This window comes from Schistocerca gregaria, chromosome 11 (assembly GCF_023897955.1).
Source record: "Schistocerca gregaria isolate iqSchGreg1 chromosome 11, iqSchGreg1.2, whole genome shotgun sequence".
NCBI classification, from domain to species: domain Eukaryota; kingdom Metazoa; phylum Arthropoda; class Insecta; order Orthoptera; family Acrididae; genus Schistocerca; species Schistocerca gregaria.
This window is the reverse complement of record NC_064930.1, coordinates 68,186,461-68,199,790: the sequence shown is the minus strand read 5'-3', so window position 1 is coordinate 68,199,790 and position 13,330 is coordinate 68,186,461.

Genomic DNA, 13,330 nt, shown 5'->3' with positions numbered 1-13,330 from the left:
ACGAGATACCTATAAGTTGAAATTCGGCCTCGCCAAGATCAAGACATCAAACACCACTCAAGACAAGTTTAAAGAATACAGTCACGACTGTCAAATCACTACGGAAGAAGACTGCAGGTTCTAGGGAACAAGACACATGCATGAACGGCTGAGGAAACAACAATCCACAAATAACGAAAAAATCGAAACAGCCGAGATTTAAGTAGAATTAACTAATTATTCAACTTGAACATACTGCTTCGGAGGAAAGCGAAAAGTCGCTCACACAGCTAGCATCTCCAAATGCAACAGCGCGTGCCCTCCGCCAAAAGCCCTGGACTTACTTCGCGCTGTGGGGACTACGTCGCTGCTCAGTTCCGATGAACCGACAAGGTCCAACCACATCCCGACTCGGAAAATGGTGTTCACGATGAGGATCCGAAACGACGTCGAATGAAACGTCCGGCCGAGCAAACGACCGACGGCAGCCCACTTTCGCCGACAGTGGTCCCGGCGAATACTAACACCGTATGGACCCGACTGTCGCTGGCTGCCAACTCTTCCCGACTGATACTGGTGTCAGTGCTCAGCAGACCACATGTCACCATCCGACGACCAGCCGACCCACCACCAACGGTCCTCCATCTGCGTCGACCACAGTCCCGGCGCGTACTTGCACCGTGCCGACCTGCCCGCTTCTTCTGCCAACTCCTCCAAAAGCTGAGTAATGACGAACCTGACTCAGTCCACAAGACAAAAGTGACTGAGACTCAGAGCCGACTGACTAACATGCGAGTGGTTGCCTTCCAACTGACTCTGCCGACTCACTGCACCGACTCAGTTCACCGACTCCCCTCTCCTGTCCGGCCGGAAATACTCGCGGTCGCTCCACAGATAAAGTGCGCGTCATTTACGACGGAGGCCCAGTTTAGGTTCGTTCTGCGCACCTGACGTCACAAAACACAGTCAGCCAATGAACAGAGAACGACGTTGCCAGAGCTTGACTGCATGGACGTTCAGTCATAAATAAAGTAATTGAACAAAAGCAGTGTCTTGATAGCAGACTTTCTTTTATAGAAAGTTTGGATAAAACATTCTTTATACTAATTGCTTCATAGTCTATTAATTAATTAAACCAAACAAGCAATAAGCCTCCTAATTCAGGGGATAGCAAGGAAAGGTGTTTGTATCATTCTCACTAACTGCTTTTTCGCAATGAAGAACAGCAATAATTGTTTATTTCCTATTGCACTTCGACAAAGCGTGAGTAATTCATAGTCATACCAACAATGTTGTCGGTATTGTGCGTGACATTTTAGAGTCCTCCGGGAGGTCAGTTGAATGACGAGCTGCGTTAGCAGAAAAAAAAAGCGTAAGGCTGCCAAGCAAAAGGTTCTGAGTTCAAACCTTGTTCGGTGATTAATATTTTCTTTATTTAAAAACAATATCGAAGTGTCTTACTTCATTAATTTTATTCGTTTGAACGTATTTTTTTTCATTTCTAGTGGCAACTAAAATCGACCATACGGAAAGTATAAACTATGGACTTTTGCCTCTGCAAACTCATCAAAATTTCGTGCAATGTTTTACTACATCTAATGCTGTACAATAAGTGCGTTGAACATTGAAACAAAATCAAATCATTTATGAGGGGGAGGTATCAGCCAAGAAGATGTGTAAAAATCAAATTGTTATGCCAATTAAGTTTTTGTGAAATCGAATGATAAAATGTGTCAAAGCAGTCGAAACACCATTTGTCTGCACAGGCGAGCAGTGAAGTGATGCGGAATGCGGGGAGCACGTCTCTGTAGCAGCGAAAGGGTTAATGCGGCCGTGATGGCTTTACTTCATAAACTTCGCGCTCCCCCCTAAACGTAAGTTTGCGAACTATACTGTACTATGGCGCTGCTTCTCTCGGCGCGTACAACTGGCAACGCAGCAATCTCCCGCGTCTGGGCGGGCATGCGCGAACCGCCAAGATAAAAGAATTCAACTATAATAACAGGAACCTACTATAGATAACGCTAGTGCTGCCAGTCACGGACAGCGAAGGCGAGGAAGGATAGTGGCTCCAGAGACATTAACGGAAACTAAAAAAATATTCCCGCCGTTTAAGAACTGCAGGAAGGACTAGTCACAATTGTGAGCCACGCACGGCTCAGATATATTTATTATTTTAGCGTATGGCTAATGCAGACATACCATAAAATTAAATATACATATGTACACATTTACACATAAGAAACTTAAATTTGGCTTTACAACTGAATATCCTGTCCCTCAATCCGGTGCACTGCACCTGGAGTTGCTATCAGGGAGCCCTCTTCGGCACCGTGATAGGCTCGAATCCTGCATTCAGGCTGGATCAGGCAGCTTCTTCCACTTAAAGAGAGCATCCCCGTATCTGCCGTGGCTGGTACGGAATCTGTTGAGGGTAGTCCAGTCTTGCATGGTAGGTCGAATCGACTTGGAAGTTTAGCACCTGAGGTGCACATCTGTCACTGCTTCCCACTGACGTTTCCATTCTTCAAGGGGCTTGAAATCCTTAGCAACCATGTCAGCAGCATCGCACTGAGTTAGATGACGTGATCTCGGTCTTTTTACGATTTGAAAGTGGCAGGTCGTATGCACGGGTAGGTTAGAATTCCTGGAGATCTTGTGGAATTCCCTCATAAGGGTACCTCTTATGCTCAGTAGTACATCCTCTTGCATTGAAGCATGCCTGTATTCGTCGTGGCAAACTATCCACAAGTTTATCAAGGCACTGTTGGTCCAGATTTTCCCACTCCTCAACGGCGATTTGGCATAGATCCCTCAGAGTGATTGGTGGGTCACTTCGTCCATAAACAGCCCTTTTCAGTCTATTCCAGGCATGTTCGATAGCCTTCATGTCTGGAGGACGTGCTGGCCACTTTAGTCGAGCGATGTCGTTATCCTGAAGGAAGTCATTCACAAGATGTGCATGATGAGGGCGCGAATTGTCATCCATGAAGACGAATGCCTACTCAAATTGCTGACGATATGGTTGCACTGTCGTTTGGAGGGTGTCATTCACTATCGCACAGCCATTACGGCGCCTTCCGTGATCACCAGCGACGTACAACGACCACACATAATGCCACCTCAAAACATCAGGGAACCTCCACCTCGCTGCACTCGCTCGACAGTGTGTCTAAGGCGTTCAGCCTGACCGGGTTGCTCCCAAACACTCCTCTGACGATTGTCTGCCTGAAGGCATATGCGACCCTCATCGGTGAAGAGAACGTGATGCCAATCCTGAGCGGACCATTCGGCATGTTGTTGGGCCCATCTGTACCGCGCTGCATGATTGCAAAGATGGACCTCGCCACAGACATCGGGAGTGAAGTTGCGAATCATGCAGCCTTTTGTGCAGTTTGAGTCGTAACACGATGTCCTGTGGCTGCAGAAAAAGTATTATTCAACATGTTGACGTTGCTGTCAGGGTTCCTCCGAATGGCTTGGTTCAAATGGCTCTGAGCACTATGGGGCTTAACATCTATGGTCATCAGTCCCCTAGAACTTGGAACTACTTAAACCTTACTAACCTAAGGACATCACACACATCCATGGCCGAGGCAGGATACGAACCTGCGACCATAGCGGTCACGCGGTTCCAGACTGTAGCGCCTAGAACCGCTCAGCCACAATAAACACAAAGGTAAGTGAATCAAAGTACTTGTCTCAAGAACAGCATGCGGAACATAGGGAACTGATACTTGCTTATGTACATGTACACTCCTGGAAATTGAAATAAGAACACCGTGAATTCATTGTCCCAGGAAGGGGAACCTTAATGGACACATTCCTGGGGTCAGATACAACACATAATCACACTGACAGAACCACACGCACATAGACACAGGCAACAGAGCATGCACAATGTCGGCACTAGTACAGTGTGTATCCACCTTTCGCAGCAATGCAGGCAGCTATTCTCCCATGGAGACGATCGTAGAGATGCTGGATGTAGTCCTGTGGAACGGCTTGCCATGCCATTTCCACCTGGCGCCTCAGTTGGACCAGCGTTCGTGCTGGACGTGCAGACCGCGTGAGACGACGCTTCATCCAGTCCCAAACACGCTCAATGGGGGACAGATCCGGAGATCTTGCTGGCCAGGGTAGTTGACTTACACCTTCTAGAGCATGTTGGGTGGCACGGGATACATGCGGACGTGTATTGTCCTGTTGGAACAGCAAGTTCCCTTTCCGGTCTAGGAATGGTAGAACGATGGGTTCGATGACGGTTTGGATGTACCGTGCACTATTCAGTGTCTCCTCGACGATCACCAGAGGTGTACGGCCAGTGTAGGAGATCGCTCCCCACACCATGATGCCGGGTGTTGGCCCTGTGTGCCTCGGTCGTATGCAGTCCTGATTGTGGCGCTCACCTGCACGGCGCCAAACACGCATACGACCATCATTGGCACCAAGGCAGAAGCGACTCTCATCGCTGAAGACGACACGTCTCCATTCGTCCCTCCATTCATGCCTGTCGCGACACCACTGGAGGCGGGCTGCACGATGTTGGGGCGTGAGCGGAAGACGGCCTAACGGTGTGCGGGACCGTAGCCCAGCTTCATGGAGACGGTTGCGAATGGTCCTCGCCGATATCCCAGGAGCAACAGTGTCCCTAATTTGCTGGGAAGTGGCGGTGCGGTCCCCTACGGCACTGCGTAGGATCCTACGGTCTTGGCGTGCATCCGTGCGTCGCTGCGGTCCGGTCCCAGGTCGACGGGCACGTGCACCTTCCGTCGACCACTGGCGACAACATCGATGTACTGTGGAGACCTCACGCCCCACGTGTTGAGCAATTCGGCGGTATGTCCACCCGGCCTCCCGCATGCCCACTATACGCCCTCGCTCAAAGTCCGTCAACTGCACATACGGTTCACGTTCACGCTGTCGCGGCATGCTACCAGTGTTAAAGACTGCGATGGAGCTCAGTATGCCACGGGAAACTAGCTGACACTGACGGCGGCGGTGCACAAATGCTGCGCAGCTAGCGCCATTCGACGGCCAACACCGCGGTTCCTGGTGTGTCCGCTGTGTCGTGCGTGTGATCATTGCTTGTACAGCCCTCTCGCAGTGTCCGGAGCAAGTATGGTGCGTCTGACACACCGGTGTCAATGTGTTCTTTTTTCCATTTCCAGGAGTGTATTTGAGAAAAAGACCAGTTATCATTAAGGATTTTGTGTACAAAAAGGAAGTATACCACCTTCGTATGTGGGGGCACGAAATTCGAATTTCAAGTATTATTGTTTGGATTGAATATGTTACTCCCTTCTTACAAGTTGATTACAACCTTTCCCATTGTATTGTATGTTAACCGGGGGCCTAGAAACGAAGGAGAGGCTATGTCCCTGTCGCAGCCGCAGTGGTCCACAACCCCACGACGACTACCGCAGTCCACTTCACCCCTCCGCCGCCCCACACCGCACCACTCTTTCCGGGTTATTGTGCTGTTCGGCCCCCAGTAGACACACCCCCGCCTGGAACGTCTCACACCAGACAAATGTAACCCCATGTTTTCGTGGCAGAGTAATGGTGGTGTATGTGTACTTGGAGAACTTGTTTGCGCAGCAATCGCCGACATAGTGTAGCTGAGGTGGAATAAGGAGAACCAACCCGCATTCGCCGAGGCAGACGGAAAACCGCCTAAAAACCATCCACAGACTGGCCAGCTCACCGGACCTCGACACTAGTCCACTGGGTGGATTCGTGCCAAGGACCAAGCGCTTCTTCCAAATCTGGAAAGCCGTGTGTTAGACTACACAGCTAACCGGACGGGCTAACCTTCCCCATACATCAACTAGATTTACAACCAAATGAGCTGATGTTCAAGTGGGAGAAACCACTGCCCAAGATACCGATATAGGAGTTATCACTAGATGATAAAATAAGACTAGCAGTAATCAACCTTGAAAGCTCGTCTAAATATAGGAAAGGAATTTGTGACAGGAAGCTGATACGTACAACACAAAGTGTAATGTGCTGCGAATACATAAGGAGAAAGATCCTTTACCATTTAGCTACAATATAGCAGGTCAGCAACTGGAAGCAGTTAATTCCATAAATTATCTAGGAGTAGGCATTAGGAGTGATTGAAAATGGAATGATCATATAAGTTGATCGTCGGTAAAGCAAATGCCAGACTGAGATTCATTGGAAGAATCCTAAGGAAATGCAATCCGAAAACAAAGGAAGTAGGTTACAGTACACTTGTTCACCCACTGCTCGAATACTGCTCAGCAGTATGGGATCCGTACCAGATAGGGTTGATAGAAGAGATGGAGAAGATCCAACGGAGAGCAGCGCGCTTCGTTACAGGATAATTTGGTAATCGCGAAAGCATTACGGAGATGACAAACTCCAGTGGAAGACTCTGCAGGAGAGGCACTCAGTAGCTCGGTAAGGACTTTGTTGGAGTTTCGAGAACATACCTTCACCGAGGAGTCAAGCAGTATATTGCTCCCGCCTATGTATATCTCGTGAGGAGACAATGAGGATAAAAACAGAGAGATTAGAGCCCACACAGAGGCATACCATCAATCTTTCTTTCCACGAACAATTCGAGACTGGAATAGAAGGGAGAACCGATAGAGGTACTCAAAGTACCCTCCGCCACACACCGTCAGGTGGCTTGCGGAGTATGGATGTAGATGTAGATTTTATACAGAACAAAACATACCAAATCAACAAATATTGGAAAACTGAGCCATAAGAGACAATTACTATACACCGGACCATATGTAATAAACCCGGGAGCATACAAATCGGCACACACCGATACGGCTAAAGACACGGGCCTTTACCCACACAAAGACTTGAGAATGTTTAAATATTGAAAGAAGGGATGTATACCCTCTATCTTGTATATATGGAAAATTATATTAGATGTAGGATGCTGGAAAGTCACATTCCAGAACTTATGTTGTTAGTTGATAAGGGAAATTTTTGTTTGTATTTTTTTCTATATGTCAAATGTATAAACTATAAGATGAGTGGCTGTAACAACGAAGAATTTCTTTAATGTGTCTAAAGAAAACAATACTCTAAATACCGCACTTCGCCTTGTGCGTAGTCCACTTGTACACACATAATCGAACTTGCGAAATGCACAGTAGAGTGCAATGCAATACATAACTCGCAGTGATGTTAGACAGACACAGCTGGGAGTGTTGGAGCACCCAAAACAAATAAAGTTGGTGACCTACAGCCTGCACTAGCATTTTTAAAGCCTATTGAATGAACAGGGGCACAGAAAATTCAGGAAGAGTCTATACTACAACTACGGCCATCTACACAATACACACATACAAAGATAAGGTAAACAGATTATATACACAGGAAAGGAACGCTACACTGTATTTTCTTAAACAAGCTGCTATATGCAGTATATCTATATATGTACAACATTTACAAATTTAAGTATTGAAAGGGAACAGAGTGATTATACTTCATGGACGACAAAAGTCTTGCAACAGGTAAACAACCGAGTACAGTATAAGTAGCAAACTGAATAAGAGGTTGCACTACGCCTCTAATACACTTTATCTTCCATGTTTATAAGGTAAGTAGAGACACACACATGACATTAAATAAGTTTTGTGATAGCACAATTGCACACTGAAGTGAATGAATACCTGGCTGAATATATGAAAAAGGTGTTAGTAGCCATTGTGCTGCTATACACTTATTTATGAAGATTTACTTTTAAGTTAGTATTAAGGTTTTTTTTCTTCCAGGTAACAGTGCATCAACACGCCCTAAAGTGAAGAAAGATAATTGTTTGTACAGTGTTAGGTACTGTCATATTAACATAAGAAAGCATCACACCGCAAGTAAATGTATGTGCGAAAGTATGTGAAGAAGAAAAAAATTGCAGTACGTCACATATCATGGTGCTGAACTAAGGTCCTGCACTACCAAATACTCAAGGGACTGAAACATAATTACTGTGAGTGTCGACTACCCATGAGTGTCAAACACCTGATTTAAATTGAATTTTTATGCATGTTTGTTACTTATGTAAACATATTTTTACGCACATTGTATGTAACATATCGTATTAATGATACAACTCTGTACACCTCAGCACATGAAATGGTTGTCCTTTATACAATGAACATAAGTTAATATTGAGCTGAACTTTTAAACACTGAATAATTATTTGATACGATTGGTGTCGTCGGATTGGAGTTGTGTTTATAAACAACAAACTATTTTGTTGTTGGGATCACAGTTAAGTCTATTAAAGAGACTTAACTGAGCATATAAATGACTTTCCGTGGAATTTTCTCAACCCTGTAGTGGGTTGCTCCTTCCTGGAGAATGCTAGAGGGGCGAGGCCACGCATAGTTATCCCAGCGGCGCGTAGTATACAGGGTGGTCCATTGATTGTGGTCGGGCCAAATATCTCACGAAATAAGCATCAAACGAAAAAACTACAAAGAATGAAACTCGTCTAGCGTGAAGGGGGAAACCAGATGGCGTTAGCGTTGGCCCGCTAGATGGCGTTGCCATAGGTCAAACGCACATCAACTGCGTTTTTTAAAAATAGGAACCCCCATTTTTATTACATATTCGTGTAGTACGTAAAGAAATATTAATGTTTTAGTTGGACCACTTTTTTCGCTTTGTGACAGATGGCGCTGTAATAGTCACAAACGTATAAGTACGTGGTATCACTCACATTCCGCCAGTGCGGACGGTATTTGCTTCGTGATACATTATCCGTGTTAAAATGGACCAGTTACCAATTGCGGAAAAGGTCAATATTGTGTTGATGTATGGCTATATGATCAAAATGCCCAACGGGCGTGTGCTATGTATGGTGCTCAGTATCCTGGACGACATCATCCAAGTAGCGTTAAGTGACCGGACCGTTCGCCGGATAGTTATGTTATTTAAGGAAAAAGGTAGTGTTCAGACACATGTGAAACATCAAACATGACCTACAGCAAATGATGATGCCCAAAATGGTGTTTTAGCTGCTGTCGCGGCTAATCCGCACATCAGTAGCAGACAAATTGCGCGAGAATCGTGAATCTCAAAAACGTCAGTGTTGAGAATGCTACATCAACATCGATTGTACACGTACCATATATTTCCACGCACCAGGAATTGCATGGCGACGATTCTGAAACATCGTGTACAGTTCTGCCACTGGGCACAATAGAAATTACAGGCCAGTGGCAGATTTTTTGCACGCATTCTATTTAGTGACGAAGCGTCATTCACCAACAGCGGTAACGTAAACCGGCATAATCTGCACTGCTGGGCAACGGAAAATGCACGATGGCTGTGACAAGTCGAACATCAGCGGCCTTGGCAGGTTAATGTATGGTGCGGCATAATGGGGGGAAGGATAATTGTCCGCCATTTTATCGATGGCAACCTAAAAGGTGCAACGTACGCTGATTTCCTCTGTTATGTTTTACCAATGTTACTACAAGATGTTTCACTGCATGACAGAATGGCGATGTACTTTCAACGTGATGGATGTCCGGCACATAGCTCGCGTGCGGTTGAAGAGGTACTGAATAGTGTATTTCGTGAGAGGTGGATTGGTCGTCGAAGCACCATACGGTGACCTGCACATTCACCGGATGTGGCGTCCCCGATTTCTTTCTGTGGGGAAAGTTAAAGGATATTTGCTATCATGTTCCACGGACAAGGCCTGACAACATGTGTCAGCGCATTGTCAATGCATGTGCGAACATTATGGAAGGCGAACTACTCGCTGTTGAGAGGAATGTAGTTACACGTATTGCCAAATGCACTGAGGGCTGATGGACATTATTTTGAGCATTTATTGCATTAATGTGGTATTTACAGATAATCATGCTGTAACAGCATGCGTTCTCAGAAATGATAAGTTCACAAAGGTACATGTATGACACTGGAACAACCGAAATAAAATGTTCAAACATACCTACGTTCTGTATTTTAATTCAAAAAACCTACCCGTTTCCAACTGTTCGTCTAAAATTATGAGCCATATGTTTGCGACTATTACAGCATCATCTAACACAAAGTGAAAAAAAAGTGGTCCAACTAAAACATTCATGTTTCTTTACATACTACACGAATATGTAATAAAAAATGTGGGTTGCTATTTTAAAAAAATTCAGTTGATATCCATTGACCTGCGGCATCGCCATCTAGCGGGCCAACCATAACGCTTTATGGTTTCCTGCTTCAAGCTGCACAAGTTTCATTCTTTGTAGTTTTTTTGTTTGATGCTTATTTCGTGAAATATTTGGCCCGGTCACGATCAATGGAGCACCCTGTATATTGTAGCAACTATTGTTTACTTCTTTGGAATTGGTAAATATGCCCTGACAAGATGTGATTGTAAACTGAAATAAAATATGTCCATTTACGAAAACAGTATCTGTTATTGTATGAATGTTACATGAAGAACGTAAAAAAAAAAAAAAAAAAAAAAAAAAAAAAAAAAAAAAAAAAAAAAAAAAACGAGAGTAAAATGTGTACTCATATAATTGGAATCTAATAATGTAACGAAAACGAAAGCAAAATGACAAGCACTGACACTTTTTCTATAAAGGGGAGAAAATATGTTACAGGCTATAATGTATATAAGTGATGATAATGGCACATCAGCGAATGAATAGTATAAGTGTATTTTGTAATTCTATTTTATTATGTTATGTATTTAGTATGTGGAAATGACACTACAGAAACTTTACATGATGCAACTGTATGAAGGATGCTCAAAAGCAACATGTGAAACCTGGCTGCAAAGTGTCAAGTGTGCGTGTGACATACGTGGGTCTGCGCATGATAAACTAAAGATGGCAATACTTTGTGCAACACAAACTTTCAGTGTTCGACAACATCTTAAAAGTGGCATGGAACTTCCTTGTCAACGGATGTCGGATGTACAGCTGGTGTCTCCAATAAGTAAGAGTGCCGAGGTGAAATAAATTCCTCGGGCTGCTGATACGGAAACCAGTTGTCACCGCAAAGATTGCAAAAGGAATCACTGCTGAACACGAGCTTCACGAATTTGTGCAGTAAAAGCAACACAGAGACTATGGCCTCGTATCGAACATGTGAGCGTGAACTGGAACGATAACGGATGTTGCGCTGCATGTGCATGCTTTGCAACCTCAACACTGTGCAGATGCTGACTAAACCTATATTTGTATGTGTTGTAGGTGCAAACACAACGGAGGGGAATCCGTTGAGAGGCCAGACAAACGTTTGGTTCCTGAAGAGGGGCAGAGGCCTTTTCAGCAGTTGCAGGGGAAACAGTCTGGATGATTGACTGATCTGGCCTTTTAACACTATCCAAAACGGCCTTACTGTGCTGGTACTGTGAACGGCTGAAAGCAAGGGGAAACTACAGCCGTAATTTTTCCCGAGGGCATGCAGCTTTACTGTATGATTAAATGATGGTGGCGTCCTCTTGGGTAAAATAGTCCCCCATTCTAATCTCCGGGTGGGGACTACTCAGGAGGACGTCGTTATCAGGAGAAAGATTTAAGTGTCAGGAAGTTGTTTCTGAAAGTCTTTGTATGGAGTGTAGCCATGTATGGAAGTGAAACATGGACGATAAATAGTTTAGACAAGAAGAGAATAGAAGCTTTCGAAATGTGGTGCTACAGAAGAATGCTGTAGATTAGATGGGTAGATCACGTAACTAATGAGGAGGTATTGAATAGAATAGGGGAGAAGAGGAGTTTGTGGCACAACTTGACAAGAAAGAGGGACCGGTTGGTAGGGCATGTTCTGAGGCATCAAGGGATCACCAATTTAGTATTGGAGGGCAGCGTGGAGTGTAAAAATCGTAGAGGGAGACCAAGAGATGAATACACTAAGCAGATTCAGAAGGATGTAGGCTGCAGTAGGTACTGGGAGATGATGAAGCTTGCACAGGATAGAGTAGCATGGAGAGCTGCATCAAACCAGTCTCAGGACTGAAGACCACAACAACAACAACAACAACAACAACAACAAATGAAGCTGACATACCCATATAAATTGATAACCATTCAGGACAACAACAACTGAAGCTGACATACCCATATAAATTGATAACCATTCAGGACAACTCCAATGGCCGAAAATAAAGGCTGTGCGCATACTGGCCAGGATTATCAACCCTCAAACAGGGAAATGAGCTCAGACACCGTGCACCTCCGTATGATGTCAGTGCACAGTGGGGGACAATTATATTGATTCATATTTTTTTTTCTTTTTATACATGTAAGCTAAATGAAAACTAAATGACTTATAGACCGCAACAAAGAAACTAACGAATTGTTTTCGTGACAAGGATAATCTTTTGATAGATCGACATGAAAAAAAAGGAAGAAGAAATATGCTCTTTAATTTATTAATTCCGTTATCTTCACCTGTTTGTTTTTATAAGTGGTGACATATGGATGTATACTTAGATCCATCGTGCCAGTATTGCTTAAAAATGTGTATTTCAACCGTGTATTAAGTGTTATAAAAAGTTATTAGGAAAGCAAAGTTTATTCGTACATTCAGGGCGACCGTCCGTCTGTTCGTCATTTCGTCTGCCGTCGAGATGCCACATCAGGAGGTTCAGAGCAGACAAGATGAATTTGTGAGTGCGGGGATCCTGCATAGGCATTGTTATAATCAGGGCTACGCACAATGGAATTAATGTGAAGCAGTACGTAATGAAAATTATGAATATTGACCCTAAATGTATTGATATTTAGGGTCTGTTGATCTACTCAGGATATGTGAACAAATTTATAAATTACCTTCCAATTTATTTCAGCTATTCTTTCCAATCAATTTTTTTCCAGTTATTCAAGCAGCAATTATTAACAAGTTTCCATTATTTGCCCGCCCACATATGCCACTATTGATGTACTAAGGCAGTACTGTTGTGCCCTTACAACCAAATAATGATGCTCTTTTTCTGATGTTACACATCATTGGCCCTACCCTGGTCTTCGGGATACAGTTTCGGCCTCTATAAACTTTCGCCACATCCAAGAAACACAAGTCACTTCAGTTTGGGGCTGTTGTCCTTCCATTCTTCTTATGGCCCTCCAAAGCAAAGTCTGGTATATGTCTTCTCTGTGCCCTACCACACTGAGAGACTGTACACAGCGATTGTGGATGTGGGACTACCTAGCAAACACTACCCCATTGATGTGTGTCCTGTCATCATTGGCGTGGTTGTCAGACACCACACTGCCATCTTCCATGCAATCATATGGCCATCTGTTGACAATTTGTACGATTATATCGTGAATTAGGCATTGATTGGGAAATAGTGGCTTGTTGCTTTAATTTTGGTCACCATTGTATTTGTATAGAA